Below are 18,698 nucleotides of genomic sequence, written 5' to 3'. Positions count from 1 at the left end.
ATACATAGTCTATTGACTGTTTTTACTCTCGCTAGACCACTGGTGGTAAATAAAATTTCTAAAATTTTCTTTGCCACCCTATAATTTATTAATAATGATAAAATTCTTTTTGGATGATTTTCTGTAGGAATTTCGGCATTTTGCATTTTTGTATTTGCTGCCGATTAGGTAAACCGTAAATACGCGGTATATTTTGAAAAATTAGACATAAAAAACACGAACCATGCTGCGTACTGATTCGTGCTTCATATGTTGTCTGGTCAATTCTGCTGACGATAGTCTGACCTTGTAAGATATAATCTTTATCTTACTAAAATTGACTTGAAACCATGGTACAGAATATAGATTGGTAAAAGTTTTTATTTTTCATTTCCTTTCGAAATTATCCCTAACGTTTGTGGTATGTAGTATTTTTGCTGCTATTTCTAGCGAGTAGATGTCCTATTATAGGCGTCTCTGCATTTCTAATGAATAATACATAGTCTATTGACTGTTTTTACTCTCGCTAGACCACTGGTGGTAAATATAATTTCTAAAATTTTCTTTGCCACCCTATAATTTATTAATAATGATAAAATTATATATATATGTATATATTTATGTATGTGTATGTGTGTGTGTTTGTTTGTGAGTAGGTGTATATATATATACATTCATACATACATACGGACATACATACATGCATACATACATACATACATACATACATACATAGACTCACCCTACGTGTAATCTGTGAAAGCGAAAGAACTATCACTGGTCAGTTGGAATTCTCGTTGATCGTACTTCCCATTGCTATAAATCGGCGACAAACATGCGCAATCGCGCTTGTTCTGAACGACACAATCACCGTCTTCTCACGCAGACACATATGACTATGTGTATATGAATCTAAAATTCTAAAAGATGGTTAGATTCAGGATCCAATGGAAAATGTCCTAATCGAAATAATAAAGATAGCAATCTAATGCATGTAGAGAGTCCACGATGTTGCACAATTTTTAAAAGAGACAATGAAAAGATTAAAAGTATCAAAACATAAGAAGAAACCTCAACGTAAATCATCTTGTGTTATCACTGAGAAGTAAGTGTATAGTGAAATACGTAACCTTAAAATAAGAGTAATATTTCAATGAGAACATATAAGATATAAAACAAATAGAAAAATCCTCTCCAGCATTTGCATGAAAAAACGAGAACCGAACGTTTTGTATCAAATAATGAAAGCATTGGTCATGGCTAAAGGAGGACTCCAATGTATTTAACGCAAGTTTAGATATCCACCAGGTACTGAAGTGAGTTAAGGATTTGATTCTTAAGACACACCGAAAGGAAGAGAAATTGATCAGTCTGTTAATGACAGAGTTATATTAGATAAGATATAATAATCGATACGGCTTCTCTGCTTACTTCCTTTGTTTGATTATCACATGTCTCGTTCTTACTTTCACTTTCAATTCACTCTCTCTCTATCGCATCTATCTCCTTAATGTTCACTCCTTCTGTCTATATTTCTCTCCTCATCTTTCACCAATTTTCTCTTATCTATGTCGCTATTAATCTTTTTCTATCTATCGATTATTGCTACTTCGCCTCCCTTTCCTTTTACCCTTCTTTCTTTTACTGCACTTTCCTTTTTTTTTCATTTTTCTTTTATCCCCCTTCATTCGATATGTCTGACTCTTAGGAATAGATGTTCTGACGGATAATAAGGACGTATACAATTACAGAATATAATAAGGTTAATTTCTTCCATGTAACTCATCTATCAACGAGAGATGAACAGTAAACTATGGCTGACTATTACAGGTAGGATCAATATGAGGTTAGACTCAGGAGAATTTCTACACGCATATACACACCGACGCACAAACACACAAGCATGCACGCACACACAGGAACACACACACACATGTACACATACATACATGTACGTATTTATATGCGCGCGCATATATATCTGTATATATATATATATATATATATATATGTTCCACATTCTTGTTGGCACGTGTGGCGAAATGTGCGGCGGTGCTGCTTTGCAAGTTTGAATGTGTATGTCAGTCTGAGGTTATTATTGTGCTGTTGTATGTGTGTGAGGTAGTCTATTTCAGTATGTATCCCTTCTCTAACGATTATAGTTTGAAAATCATTTTTGCATTAATATTTTCAGAATTATCGCAACCGGTGCACTAGTTTTCTGCTCCAATTGTGAACTGAAGTTAGAATCCTCCATTTCGTATCTCCTAGTAAAATGTAGACTAATATTCAGAGATGGTATTTTTCTAATGCCTACTTTCAATAAAATCAACAAATCTCTCTCTCTCTTTCTCATTCTCTCTCTCTGTCTCCCTATCTCTCACTCTATACATAGACACACACACGCATATATACATGCATTTCTGTCCTAGGCACAAGGCCCGAAAATTTTGAGGAGGGGGCCAGTCGATTTGATCGACCCCAGTACGCAACTGGTACTTAGTTTATCGACCCCGAAAAGAAGAAAGGCAATGTCCACCTCGGCGGAATTTGAACGTAAAGAACGTAAAGACAGACGAAATACGGCTGAGCTTTTCACCCGATGCGCTAACGTTTTTCCCAGCTCGCTGCCTTTACATACACATGCGCGCGCGCGCACTCACAGATATTTATATCTCAGTCTATGTATGTATGCAGTTGTGTATGTACGTAACTATTTATCTATCCCTCTATCTATCTATCCATCCATCCATCTATCTATCTAGCTATCTATATCTATCCATCGATCCATCTCTCTCTCTCTCTATACACACTCACACATAGAAACATATAGATATATATGGAGAGGTGGTTGCTTTTTATTGCTTTTATGTGTGTTGGTTTATCTGTATATATACATATATGTTTGCGTGTGTGTGCACGTGTGTGTGCACGTGTGTGTGCACGTGTGTGTGCACGTGTGTGTGCACGTGTGTGTGTGCACGTGTGTGTGTGTGTGTATGTGTGTGTTTGTGTGTGTGTATGTGTGTGTGTGTGTGTGTTTGAGTAGATTGCATGTCATGTAAATGTAATTAAATTTTCTTATAGAACTTATTTTCCTGGTAGAATCTAATATTTGTATTCGTAGTGGCTTTGAAAGGGATGAAACGTCGAAAATGATGGTATTTTATAACAGTAAAACACGATGGTTAACAGCAAACTCCTTTCTATACGTTGATGGATCACCACTCATGCCTCCTCCGTACATATATAAACACACACAGTCACAAATATACGAATAAACACTCATATGTATATATAAATAGTGGTACGTGGGATTGAAAAGTCTGAACAATGACGAAATATCGATGTTTGTCGTTCTTAGAAGGGACCTGATTTGATTTCTCTCGCTTGGCTATGACTTACTTTCATGTATTTAACACGAAACACACCGAGAATACATTCACTTGCACGCAAAACACAACCGACCCACGACCTAACAACACACATATCTCGTGTGTCTGTATTCTATTGTGTTTATATATGCATACATACATACATACATACATACATAAATACATACATATATACATAACCATATATATATATATATATATATATATATATATATATATATATATATATATATATATATATATTTATATATATATATATATATATATATATATATATATATATATATATATATATATATATATATATATATATATATATATATATATATATATATATATATATATATATATATATATATATATATATAAGAACGAGAGGTTTCCCACAATATAGATTTGAACCGGTAATATTCGCTGGGGTATTGTAGTTGAAATTCATGGTCCGTAGAACACTAAGAGACAATTTTAACGAAGATATAATTTAGACGCAGAAGTTGGCGGATTTAATTGTGGAGTATGTATAGTATGATATGAACACGCCTAGCTGTCCAGCGGAGATCTGTTTTTTGTTTCTAATACAGAATAAATTATGCAAATATATCTATCATCCCGTATGTATGCATGTATGTATGTATGTATGTATGTATGTATGTATGTATGTATGTATGTATGTATGTGTGTGTATGTGTGTGTATGTATGTATGCATCTAGCAATCAATCAATGAATCTATCTAGCTACCTACCTATCTATCTTTCTATCTATCTATCTATCTATCTATCTATCTATCTATCTATCTATCTATCTATATGTATATATATATATATATAAATGTGTATGGTGGACGCGTCTGAAAGGTCTAGAGACAAAGACTTTCCTCTCTGGGCAATCTCTCATCAACTTCTTCAAGTATCATCTGAAGAGGAAGTTGAGAGTAGAAAGGGAAGTCTTGTCTAGTGAATGCTTCAAAAAAAGATGGGTGAATGTAGCAAGGATGGCACGTGTGAACGACGGAGCCATCTTGAGCATAACCCTATGAACAAGAAAAAAAAATAAAACAAAAAGGCCAAAGAGAGTCACTTACTGTTATAGTTTCTTCAATGAGAATATTGACCAAGGTTACCGTGGTCTTTTCCGTAGGCTTTTCCTTCCACGGCTAAACCTAAACTGTCCTCCCCTCTTTTTACACGAGAACATTACTGTGTGATACACGATCCCTATTGATCGGCCTTTCCTTTTCTTTTTTTTCGATCCCTTTTGATCGAACTGCCCCTTTTTCCCTTCCTACGATCCCTTTTGATCGACACCACCAATTTTTTTTTTTTTTTTTTTCCTTCCTTCCCCCTCCCAAAAAGAAAAGCTCTACATTGTATTTGTCCCATCTTCGTTGAGCCCTGTGTGGCTAATAAAAGAAATGTATCTATCTGTCTATCTGTCTATCTATCTATCTATCTATCTATCTATTTATCTATCTATCTATCTATCTATCTATCTATCTATCTATCTATCTATCTATCTATCTATCTATCTATCTATCTGTCTGTCCGTTTATCTGTCTATTTATCCATAAACCCAACTATCAATTGATTCACCGCTATCTGTACAGTCACCATTCGATACAAAGGAAGTTTCCTTTTGATAAATCTGTTTATTACAAAAAAGCGAGCTTTATCCTCGGTGGTTTTTCGAAGGCATTTTAAATCAAATAATCTATTGTATCACAGATTCCCTACAGCACACAGTCTTTGTAGTTTTTTCTTTGCGCATTTGGAAGCAATGTGCGAATGAAAAGAATGTGAAAATTCCTTTAATAATGAAAGTTTTAATACTATTAAAAAAATAGTTAATGTCTATTGCACTATATCGAGATGGAATGTTCATGTCCATTAGAGCGGTGATATAATAGGAATACTAACATCGAAATCGAATCTTATTTGTGCGTCTGAATGTTTGTCAGCATGTATTTATGTATTGAATGTATTTATGTATAAATAAGAATCCATACATCCATACATATATACATACATACGTACATACATACGTACATACCTACACACACACACACATACACACACACATACACACACACATATATATATATATATATACATATATGTCTGTGTGTGTTTCGTTTTGTGTATAGGTATAAATAGAAGTACACTAAATGACTCGTTTTGTAGTATATAATAATTCGTTCAGGCTGCACTCAGCTCCAAAAATAAGAGAATTAGACCAGGTTAGATTTCTTCCCGCTCGTAAATAAACAATATTAAAAAAAATCTATAAGAAGCGATAAGTTTTCTCGGTGAACTAACATTCGGTAAATCTTTCTTTGATGAAAATTTAACAACTCCAAAGTTAATCTCATCTCCACAGGTTTCTGCCCACAGAGACATCCACATGTGGGATACCAACTAACTTTTCGCAAAAAGATTCAATTTTGCGATTACAAGAAGGCTAGCTGAAATATTAAAGTAAAGTATAAAAGGTAGAACGCAGTTTGCATATATACGCAAACATGCGTGAAGTTTAGTGTTACAAAAATTGAGGTATGTTATTTCAAACCGAACCATTCTCTCTTCTTTCTACACGTATTTTTTTTTCTTATTTCTTGTAACCCAATGTATACCTGGTAATTAGACTTTAATCCGAATATTATCATCGCTTAATTAGACACATCGTCGTAGCTATATTTTTAACACTATTGAAAGAAAACAAAGATATTTTCAGTTCTATATTTAAGACATGAGGAATGATGTACGTTATTTACATTATTTACAATTGACTGATATTTGTCCTCATCCAGGCAGTAACCTGATTAATAATAATAATAATAATAATAATAATAATAATAATAATAATAATAATAATAATAATAATAATAGTAATACTAATAATAATAATAATAATAATAATAATAATAATAATAATAATAATAATAATAACATCGAAAAATACCTTAGGAATAACCCAGGTTCGAAATTTCTCCAAGACACCTGATGAAGGCTGGAGGGTATATCAGCCGAAACGTTGTGATAACAACAAACAAGATGAGGACAAGTATCCGTCAATTGTAAATAATGTAAATAAATATATTTTCATTTCTATATTATGTTCCATAGCTCATGTGTGATAAAACAAAATGGAGAGGCGGATGCTTTTATTTCTGTCTTTTAAACCCGGATTAGGTATGATCTCTACAATAATACTAGTTGTATTGATGTTGTACTGATTTTTCTGTGTGCGCGTGAAGCAGGGACTACATTGTTTAAAAACTCTCTCATACGTAGTGCATAACTTGTTGAGCAATTGTATCTAATGTGAATATTAAAAGTGATAAAATCACTGGGTACAGCTGTATGAGAGTCTCTAAATTAAAGAAGTATAATGTACTTCAGAAAACTAGGAAAATGGTCAAGAAGGTGAGTATTATTTCTTCATTGCAGAATATGTATCCACAGTCGTTGTACAATTTTCCAGAAACAATCTGTAGATGTAATAATATTTTTACTAAAATGTTGTATCAATTTCTTGAGAAAAGATAGAAAATGGGTCATATGTTACCGAAACATGTTATCTAGTGTGTTAAATCCTGATTCCCATAGATATCTATTTGGCCATTTCATAAAGGAAAATAGATTAAATGAAAACTTAGAGGATACTGACCAGAAGCGATAAAAGTTTTAACAAAGTGGTGCAGGGTGTTTTTCACAAGTAACGATATTTCACACTTTATATATTGCAAATTATAGACCACTTTACAATATTAAAGTAAGAAGTTTTACGAAAGTAGATTCCTTCTTTGATATTATGGCATAATCATGTCGCACTAAAAGAGACTGTTATATTATCAATTTCCTCATAAAGTGTTTGAAATCATTTTTCAAACATCGTGAAATCGGAAAAATGTGATCCTTGAAAACAATATCAACCTCGTATCATTATTATAATAGTAAAGCAGATGAAGAGATAGAAAGTGATTTATACATTTTCAGTTTCCAGTACTGGGGCAATAAAATATGACCTTATTTTGTATACACAGTGATAGGTTTATAGGATTGAAATAAGCACGACTGTTAGAACAACGAGTGTATTAATTATAAAAGGATTGAAATTGTTTCGTGAAAAACCGTTTTTGCATTCGAGCTTTGTTTCTCCCTCACCTCTCGCTCTCGCTCTGCTTGTCTGTCTATCTTTCTTTCTATCTATCTATCTATCTATCTATCTATCTATCTATCTATCTATATAACCATACACGTAAGATCATAGGAGATTTATCTACGTTTGTATTTATGTTGTTACTGCGTGCAGGAAAAGTGAAGCATTTAATGTATGCACCTCAACCATAACATCACACATGCTGCCTCAACCATAACATATCGGTCAGCCGAGAGAAAAATTTACATAATAAATGTGAACGTGTTTTAAATGCAAGCGTTTTGTTTTGGGTGCACCCAGCCCTGACAGATATGCTTCAGGCCTGCTATATTTATTCGCAAAAGAAATCCAGAAGGAATTGCATTATCAGGTTAAGTCGGAGCAAGGAGATAACATTCTCCTACAACGGGGGAAGCGCTAAAGTTGACAATTTAAATAATAAATTTCTCGAACTATGCATATTCCAGCATATGCTGGAATATGCTCATTAGCAACATGAAATCTTCAATTGCCCACGACGAAGTTTTACGCCCCAGAGGGAGGGAAGTATATCATACAGGTTTCATAAAATGGGTATCATATATCATATTTATCATGCATTTCTATATTTCATTTTTTCTCTACATTGCTCGGAATATCACACACACGCGCGGGCGCACACACATAAAAGTACGAGAGATGCAGAGGCAACGTGAGAGGATATGCTGACAATTCAAAAGTAGTGTAAGCAGTCATAGAACCTATGACTGCTTATACCTATATACCATATATAAGTGGTTTGATGAAAGAAATATGAAATCTAAAACAGGAAAATTCCAAATTCTTCGCTCTATACTAATATGCGGCAATAAAAATACTTTGGACCAGAAGGAACCGCAACCCCAGAGTTATGCCCAATGCGTGATCTGTGACGTGATAAGAGCAATGATGTCTCCGATCGTGTATATATCACAAAGATAGAGCCTATATGACAACTTGGAATATGAGAACTTACAGAACAAGGGACAAAGAAAGTATGCCATTTCTATGGAGCATGTTCGTGCTTAGCAGTTTGGACTATTGCTCTCGACTGTGGTTATCCCACAGTGTCAAATTAATAGCGGAACTTAAAGGTGTTCAGTGGTGCTATACCGGGGAAATTGCATTAATGAAACCGTTGTGCTACTGGGAGAGACTGAGATATATATAACTGTATTTCTCATAGAGAAAACAGGAACGATATGTAGTGGTATATAAGTGAAAGTTCCTAGAGTTGTTGGCAATAAAATTTTGCGTATAGTAACATTGTTTTTAGAGAAATAACCGGTTTTGTATTTTCTTTTCAAATCTCTCAAATTTCTTTACCTATATTGTGTCATGTCTTCACTATGTTGTGAAATATGGTGTTCCAGACAAAGGAGGATAATCAGGGATTTATTTGGTATAAGGGAGATAATAAAACATGTTGGGAATGACTAGGTTTTATTAGTTTGACATGATTTAGTTTAGAAGGAATGCAATCTGCTGTCGGTGCAGAGTGCAACTACGTCTGCGCGATGATCCCGTGAACCCTATGTAGTTTTGATGGCAGCCCGAGCATCTTATAACATAAAACAGGTTTTCTGAAGCACAAGTAAATTCAGATTTGATTTTGAATTTTTGTCTTTGAAAAGGAATTCTGATCCTTCTAGAAGGTTTGGGCATGATGCGCAATTATATTTTTTCACCTTTGCGTACGTTATTTTAGAAACTAATTTGCCTTTTTGAGAAACTTTTTTAGTGATTTCGGTTGTTTGTGGCTTTTAATTATTTTATATGTGTGTAAATTTTCCTTTAATTTGGGGTCCTTATGTACGACTGGTAAATGTTTTGGTTATGATAGTGAAGGGTTCTTTGTTTCTGTGGTTGTATGTGGAGATGTACGGCAGTATTTTCGGGACGTTGTGTTGCTGTGCTGAACTTTTGTTAAGGTTTCCATGTCGATTTGTGTTGCCCGTCTCATTCCATCCTCTATGAGTTGAAGTGGGTAATGTTTGTCAATGAAGGTGTTTTTGATTTCTTGCAGACTTGGGTGGCATGAATATATATATATATATATATATATATATATATATATATATATATATATATATATATATATATATATAATGTAATGTTAATTCTCTAAATGAAGTATTAACAGTAACTGCACGATAAAGTGTAGTATATTGCCACTTAAGTGTGGTTGACCCCTAGGGGTGGATGTTACTGTTGCTTTTAGCCCCAGGAGGACATCTCCTCCAGCTGGCTTATCGACACACGACTGTGTCCTGTTTGCCAAGGGAAGTTATCCCTCTCACCTCGACGAAGGGAAATAACCCTGAAATCCGGATACGTTCGTGCTGCTGATCGAGGTGAGAGGGATAACTTCCCTTGGCAAACAGGACACAGTCGTGTGTCGATAAGCCAGCTGGAGGAGATGTCCTCCTGGGGCTAAAAGCAACAGTAACATCCACCCCTAGGGGTCAGCCACACTTAAGTGGCAATATACTACACTATATATAATGTCTTGTACGTATATTATAGCGACAGAGAGTCTTTAAGAATTTGCAGGACCATGTAGGTATTCCGTCTAGTAATATTATAAATGGAATTTAGTATACCGTATACATGCATGCGTACACACACACACACACACGCACACACACACACACACACATATATACATATGTATGTATGTATGCATGTATGTATATGTGTGCATATAAGTATGAATATATATATATATATATATATCTGTATATACACACACGTATATAAATAATATAGAAATATATTTATATTTATATATATATATATATATATATATATATATATATATATATATATATATATATATGTATATATATATATATATATATATATATATATATATATATATATATATATATATATATATATGGGTGTGGTCGTGTGGGTGTTTGTGGCTGTATGTGTATGTGCGTTTTTGTATACTTTAATTTACCTTTTTTTATTTTTTCCTAAAAAATGTCTTACAATAATTACGCAATATTTCTCCACACAGTTTATTAGTTTTGTTAAAGAATATGAAAGAATGCAAATGACAAAATTATGTTTGCTAGCTGTTTAGTTGGCGCCATATGTTACAAGAAGTGAATCTCAATATTAACACGACGTTACTTTATTTTGTCGCCGCTTTATCCAAAAGGCTTGTTTATTGAATTGATTGTAGGCATTTACATGCCTGCATTGTACGGAAAATTTTGATAATAACAGCAAATATATCAGCACATTTTTAGTTTTTGTACATCTTCCGATTCTACTGAAATTATGTTCAGAATTTCTATGCAAAAGTTTGGAATTCTATTTCTAATTTACGGAAAATGTAAATAAAAATCGGAAAATACTCTAAAGGCTTTGTGTTTGATAACATATATTTTCGATTTGATATCCGTTTTCAGATGCTGTAATGCGTTCTTAATTAGAGGTATTATTCACATATCAAGGAAAATGCATTAGAAGGCATCTCGGTTTGGTATGCAACGCTACTAGAAAGCTTCCGATTTATTCATATATGTGGTTTGTATACAACACGGAAAATATATAAACCCGGTGTTTTTCAAAATATTTGACACTCATTCCTTTCCTTTTCAATGTTTCCTCGCTATGTGTATACACGTACAAAAGTTACTCAAAGATCCATATGGCATGTGCGTTTATATTCCCTGTATGCAAACACCCAACATTTTTGAAAATGTATTTAAAATTATACTCTTCATCATTGTTTATATTTTTCATCTGTCGGTTGTATTGGAGTTTGTTTCGTCATTTTCGCATGTTTCGATGTTTATTATTTTTGTCAATGTAGTCGTTATTATTATTGTTATTCTTGTGTTATGATTGTGGCGAACAAGCTGTTTATCATATTTAAATTATCTTTGAAATGTTAATATTTAAATAACAGACAAGAATTAAACAAATTTTACAGTTGTATCCAGATTTCGGTTCAACATTCTTTGATTCTACTGCCAATATATCATTTCTCACCGCCACCTTTTATAAACGTTGTATTGGAAGACTAAATCACATCAAAGAGAAAAACTGGTGAGCGATATTATTTTAAATATTTAAAATAATATTTTCTTTTCAATTCAAAATGTTTTTAGTGTCTTGTAAACACTCTAACCACGCCGTACACACAATGACGGTAAAGAAGCAAGAGATTGGGATATGGCTTCTGAAATAGCCGTGACGATGAGTAATTATTTATTTTAAAATTGAATGTAAATTTAAAGACAAATCAAATATCATTATGCAGTTCCACTCACTTACATTCACTCATACACACCACTCTATAGGACAAATGTTAAATCTACGTCCTTTAGACCTGGTTTTTCAATCTGTTGTACAATAATAGTTATTAGCTGTATATAAACATGTTATGATCACACTTCAATGAAGCTGGTATTGGTCTGCATATGCTAGACTTCTTTTTCTATTGTAGAGTTAATAAAAAGAGGGCCATGAATTTCTCGTGAAGAATATAAAATGCAACGTTTTAGCCAAAAAGCTTTTGAGAGGAAAAGTTGAGAGGAGAGAAATGAATGAGGGACAGCTGAGTTTTATATCCTCTAAGTTAAAATATAGAACTGGCTGCAACTGATACGCGTAACAGAACCACGTGGGCATCAAAGGTGAGCGATAAGTCGTAGGAGTAACTAAGAAAGAAGGAAAAAAGGAACAAATGGTGTGACAACAAGCAGCCCAAGTCGAGAGAAATGAAGCGGAAACATGAGGAGTAAGGGAAGTTGAAAGGAAACAAGGACTTTAGAGATTAAAGAGAAAATGCATGAACAGAAGAATAAAACGTTTACCTGTCGGTGGCATGAAACCATGTTCCAATATGGTATATCATTCTTTCCATTTGTTTCAGAATATGATACATGGTGTGCATCAAAATCAAACTTTTTGGCATACTTTGCAATGCGGAAATGAGCCGTCTGCACGTTGATCGCTTTGCGAGGCATATTCGAAGCATTTTACTACGCATGCTTGGCCAAACTGTCACCACCTTTTTCAACATTACAGGCCATTCCATCAAACATCAATGTGCTTCATCATGACAAGTTCACTGTACTCGGTTTTACTAAAATCATATTAGAAGAGCTAAAGATGCAACATATAGTTGTTATGTATGAACTAGTGTTAGCAATGAATGAAAGAATGAAAAATAAATATAAGTAAACGTATATTATATAGAAGCTAACTAGGACGAAATGGCATGAAGAGATAAATATGTTTGTGGTAAGTTAAATATGTATTTCCTGGCCTGAAATATGCTAACGATAATGGAACTGAGGAATAAAATATCTCAGAATATGAAAATGCATATGTTTGATATAGTAATGAGTATTATACTGGAAATTTAAGAAACATATTTTAATGTCTGTGTTGAGAAATGTAAGAATAATGCTTATAAATTAGGTTTTCTTTTAAAGTGAATTAAGTTTAGGTATAAAAGTGTAATATAATCAAATTATTGTTATTTTGAAAACATTGATTTTGTTTTAAACAGAAACACACACATTTCACTTATTTCACTAATCAAAAAAAAAATTTCTGCTTATTAGTAATTTGGCTATAGAAAAGTCGCTCAAGATATGTCACATTGCACTTCTGTGTTATAGTTAGTACCTGACACCACTCTCATTCTTATTTTAGTGTTCGGTTAATTGCGATATTTCTCTAAGTTTAGTTAGATTTTACTGGCTAAACGTAGGTCATAATACCGTAAATCAAATATAAACCGACAGAAACTGACAGAACCTTGTAATAGCTGCGGTTCAGATTTTTACCAACCTACTGTTATTAGGAAACGTATTTCAAATGCATATTATCATGATATCACTGACCTTCCTTAAATCTTTTGATCACAGAGCATAGTCAAACAGTACTGTTTATTGTTCCTTGCCTTAAAAGAGAGTATATTTCCTACTTCTAATATAATGTGCTCTTGACAATGGAAATTTAATTTATAGATAACAATGGCCGTTTGTTAGTAGTCATTATCATCAAATTGGGTGAAATGTCAGCTATTTTACTCAGCAAGATATATTTTTATTAAAAAAAAATTAAATTCCAATTAATGTTCTTGTTAGAAAGAGTAAACATCAATATGTATTTAAAATTGAAGTCACATTTCGTTTTCCATGACAAATTGCGTTTGTTTACACTTCACCTTAAGAGTTTCCAATGTAAGAGTCTAATGGTTTTTGTGTTACCATATTCCCTGTGTCGTACGTAGTATTGATATCTTTAGCAGTAGTATTTATATATTCCAAATATTTTTTCTGAATATTAAATATTTGTTCTGAGTCTGCTATTTTGGAACACGCAAAATAGAACATTTTAGAATTGATGTAGTAAATTATAAGGGCTGAGTATTTTTCTTGTTGATTTTATTTTCTTTTTGAAGCCGTAATATTTTCCATTTTCTATCTGATCATATTGATAACAGATTTAAAAACCGAAGTTTCTTTCAAAATGATGAGAGAAAATTTGTTATCAATGAAAAGAACTCGCCTAGGGAAGACAAAGATATAGGTGTACAAAGAATAACATATATCCCTAAAAAAATAATTCAACTTTTCTAAGGTGATCAATTCCTCGTGATTATAAATATAAACTTCAGAAGCTCAACATCTCTTTCTAGATATATCTTCAGAATAAGAAAACACATATAAACTAAGAAACACCATATTTCTGATGAAAAGAATAAAAAATATATCATACAAACAAATAATCATACGACCAGCGCATAAGGAACTATATTGTGTCCACACACACATATATAGACACTCACGTACGTTCACACATGTCTATATATACATACACACATACATACATACATACATACATATATATATATATATATATATATACACATAAACATACTCATGTGATTATGCATGTAGGTATATATATATATATATATGTGTGTGTGTGTGTGCATGTGTGTGTGTGTTTGTGTGTGTGTGTATGTGTGTGTGTATGTGTGTGTGTGTATGTGTGTGTGTGTGTGTGTGTGTGTGTGTGTGTGTGTGTGTGTGTGTAGAACTACAACGATTAGAACGAAGCTGCTTTAATCTGAATACTAGAGTTCAGAAGGTTAAATACTGGAACAAAAATAGTTGAAATTACCAAAATTCTATAAACGTACCTGATTCTATACATTAGAATTTTATAACACAGACTTTACTAAAACCTTTCTTCCAGCATTCACAATATGTTTAATTTTCATGAATAGTGTAAGAGTTTCTCGCATTCTATGTAATTCCCGTATGAGGCTTCATGTGTTGAGCTCCATCAAATTCTTAAGTCAACTACCTTAAAAGCTGAAAACACGAAGAAAGACCAATCGGAAACCAATAACTGATATACACATTGCCATTATATAAGAAGCCAAAAATGGTGTGTTCAATGATAACTCTGCTCTTCCGGGTAGAAAACTATTTCAACTGAAAACCCTATACTGATGTATTTTTTAGCTAAATGCATTATTTCAAACGATTAATCCTCGTTGTATGCTGGTTTGTCTGGAAATAATGGTTTGTTTACTGTTAGTCGGTTGAGCCCCTTCCATAAAATATCCCCGAGAACTACGTTAACGGTACACGTGTCTGTGGAGTGCTCAGAAACTTGCACGTTAATTTCACGTGCAGGCTGTTCCGTTGATCGGATCAACTGGAACCCTCGACGTCGTAAGCGACGGATTGCCAACAACAACAACAACACCATCTTACACCTAGTAACCCCTCTAGTTGAATATTTTTTCGGAATTCCAGTTAAACGTTTTGGACTGAAATAACAAATTCTATAACCAAATCCAGGCAAATATAGTAAAGTAACACGCACATAAATACTAATATTTTAAATATTAATATTTTAAAATAAATACAAATATCTAAAAATAAAATAAATACTATTATTTTATAATCAAAAGTAGCAAAACACATTTAATTGTAATGGTTTCAGCACCAGACACCTTGTCCAACTTACAAATATGTGTAGCATGTCACACACACACATATTTTGATGTCAGATCATATATATATGACTTTCCATCGATATATATATTCTCAAAAGCTATCTTATTTTGATACTAGGTGCAAAATCAATTACTGCATACGTGTATAATTTAAGTAGTTTTGTATTGCCTCATTATCCACTACAACTTACCGACACTAATGTTACAGTTAATGTTCATTTTGATTTTTAGCTTTTCCGTTTACTTCCGTTTACTCGCCTTTCCACATCTTTATATAGAAAAAATGCATTAAATATAACTGTACAGAGTTCCATGTAATCCATCAAATACTTATTGTGCCATTCTTTAACAAATTTCACTTTGATAAAGTATTGCATGGAACAGAAAATTTGTTATTACAATTATGAACGGTAGTTCTAAGTGGTATTTCATCAACGAAATCGGTGTCTATAACTCAGGAAATGTACGGCACAGAAACACTTGTTCTACATTTCGTTGCAGTCATCCATAACGCCGCGCAGCGTATTTCAACATACATTGTCTAAATAAGGAGTTTATCTCACACCCACCTCAATATCGAATGCCATTCCACTTTCGAATGCATAACAAAACGTGTCCCATCCAACCGTAAACTTCTGCATTGATATGTGAGTGTGGTTGTAAGAAAGTGTGTGTGTGTGATTGTGTTCATATGTGTGTGAACGTGTGCTATTATTTGTATCGTCTGGAAAAGGCAAGGTCCAACTTTTCTATTTCTTCTTCGCTAAAGATAAAAAATCTATACAAGAAAAGCTAATTTTTGTCGTCTATCATATACACATACATAAATACACAGACACACAGACACACACACACACACACAGACACACACACACACACACACACACATATATATATATATATATATGTATATATATATACGGTGGTGCACCAGCATGACCGCAGCCACTTGGCTGAAACACATAAATAAATAAATATATATATATATATATATATATATATATATATATATATATATATATTAATATATATATAAATGTATGTATATGTATATATATATATGTGTGTGTATGTGTATATATATATATATATATATATATATATATATATATATATATATATATATATATATATATATATATATATATATATATATATATATATATATATATATATATATATACTTATATATATATATATATACTTATATATATATATGTATATATATATATATATATATATATATATATATATATATATATATATATATATATATATATATATATATATGTGTGTGTATATATATGTATTCATATATATACATCTACATAGATATCTACATATATGTATATGCTTGTGTGTGAGTGTGTGTTGAATGTGTTTATGTCTGAGATTTTAAGATTCAGCTTGATGAAGAAGTTTGATCTGGAACAACAAGGTCACTTTTATATTTTTTGTTTTACTAACATTGGGAGACTAGTGTTGATGAACTGAAAAAAAAAATATTCAAAGAAGACTATAAGGAAACATTGATTTATTATTTCCTCTTTGGAACTTCGATTCATTTATTTATTATACCTTTGCTGAATGTTATCACTTTCAATACTACTGTTTTCTTTGTTTTCTTCATATTATTTTATTTCACTGATTTTCAAACGAAACACTTATAATGATAGAGAGTGGTTTGTTTCTTCCGTGTTATTACAACGTGTGTCTTAATATATTAGAGACAATGGAAGATATCATTGCTCGATAAATCTAAGATCTCTTTGCATAGAGCAGTGTAGCAGGTAATTAGGGGAAAATCAATATAATGTTGCTAAATACATTGAATCAAAGAATACAATTGATAAAATAAATATTGTCATTCTTGAAATTCACATCATTCTTAACCTAGAAGTTTCGACTATGAAAATATTCATCTCTAAGTATTTAACATCTTCAAGTTCTGATGTAGACTGGCGTTTGCTTGCATAATTCTTTCCGAGTAAGTGGCGCGTTCCATAATATAAGCTTATGTGTATTCGAGCGTCAAGAATTATATTCACAGTCCGTAGCACAATACCAATTACATATATGATCAAATGGTACTATGTCTGATAGGCATAATTTGTTTCAGTTATTGAAAATCAGCTAAATACTTCCAAAAGGCATGTCAGCTAGGGAAACTACTTCATGCTTCTTTGAACTCAGAGGAAATGTAGCATTTGCTAATATGGTTAATTCCGAAATTCAACATAAAGAAATAAATCTCTATATTGTTATTTTGATACTGATTTAGAGCAATTCAGATGTTCGGTTTTATTAATAATAATCGCATATGCTATAAAACCAATATTGCTATAGCAAATGTGCTTTGCACATTAATATAATCAGCGATGGAATGTTATACACTGTAGCTAGTTAAATTGATACCATTAGGAGACGGTCAAGTTTGCCTAAACAACTAATCATCTCAACTACTCACATAAATGCATGTTTGCTATTCTCCTCAATATTCGGAAGAAATAGCGCACGTACACTATGCAAAGTACACTAAGGCCCAAAAGTGGCTGGGTCGTCAACAAACGTGATTATATTAACTTATTACAAAATGCGCTGGCATAGCCCTGCTGGTAATAAATTATCTGATAGTAAGGTGGAAAGCAACAACCTATATAGATTTGTAATGAATTCCAAACCAGATATGTTCTGAATTTTAAACCATAATATATTAAGCGTATTAACGTAGACAAATTATACATATCAGAAGGGAAATTCTTCCACGCATCACGTTTTCTGAATTTCTTTAAGTGTTCAAATTTAGTGTAAATATTCACTATGTCTTAATGTACGGCATGCTTTATGTTCGGTAAATCGGTGCAAACTTGACATCATACATCTAATGGAGTGTTAGGAACCTTTCTCTCTTTAAAAACAAACTAACCAGGTGTTATTTTGTATGTAGTTTGGAAATGACTTTTCACTGATAAAATTATATATCATTTCGGAAAAAAAGTTATCTAAAACTCCGTGGGAGGATAGACATGCGCACAATCCATGACGCCCCCCCCCAACAAACTCCTCCGGCTGAATTACAAGAAATCGTTCAGTTGTACAAGCTTCTCGTATTATTTCTCTTCACTTACCAATACGTTATGTC

The sequence above is a fragment of the Octopus bimaculoides genome, chromosome 12, assembly GCF_046866305.1.
Source record: "Octopus bimaculoides isolate indiv1 chromosome 12, ASM4686630v1, whole genome shotgun sequence".
Classification (NCBI taxonomy): domain Eukaryota; kingdom Metazoa; phylum Mollusca; class Cephalopoda; order Octopoda; family Octopodidae; genus Octopus; species Octopus bimaculoides.
The sequence above is the reverse complement of the archived record's forward strand: the minus strand, read 5'-3'. Positions refer to the sequence as shown.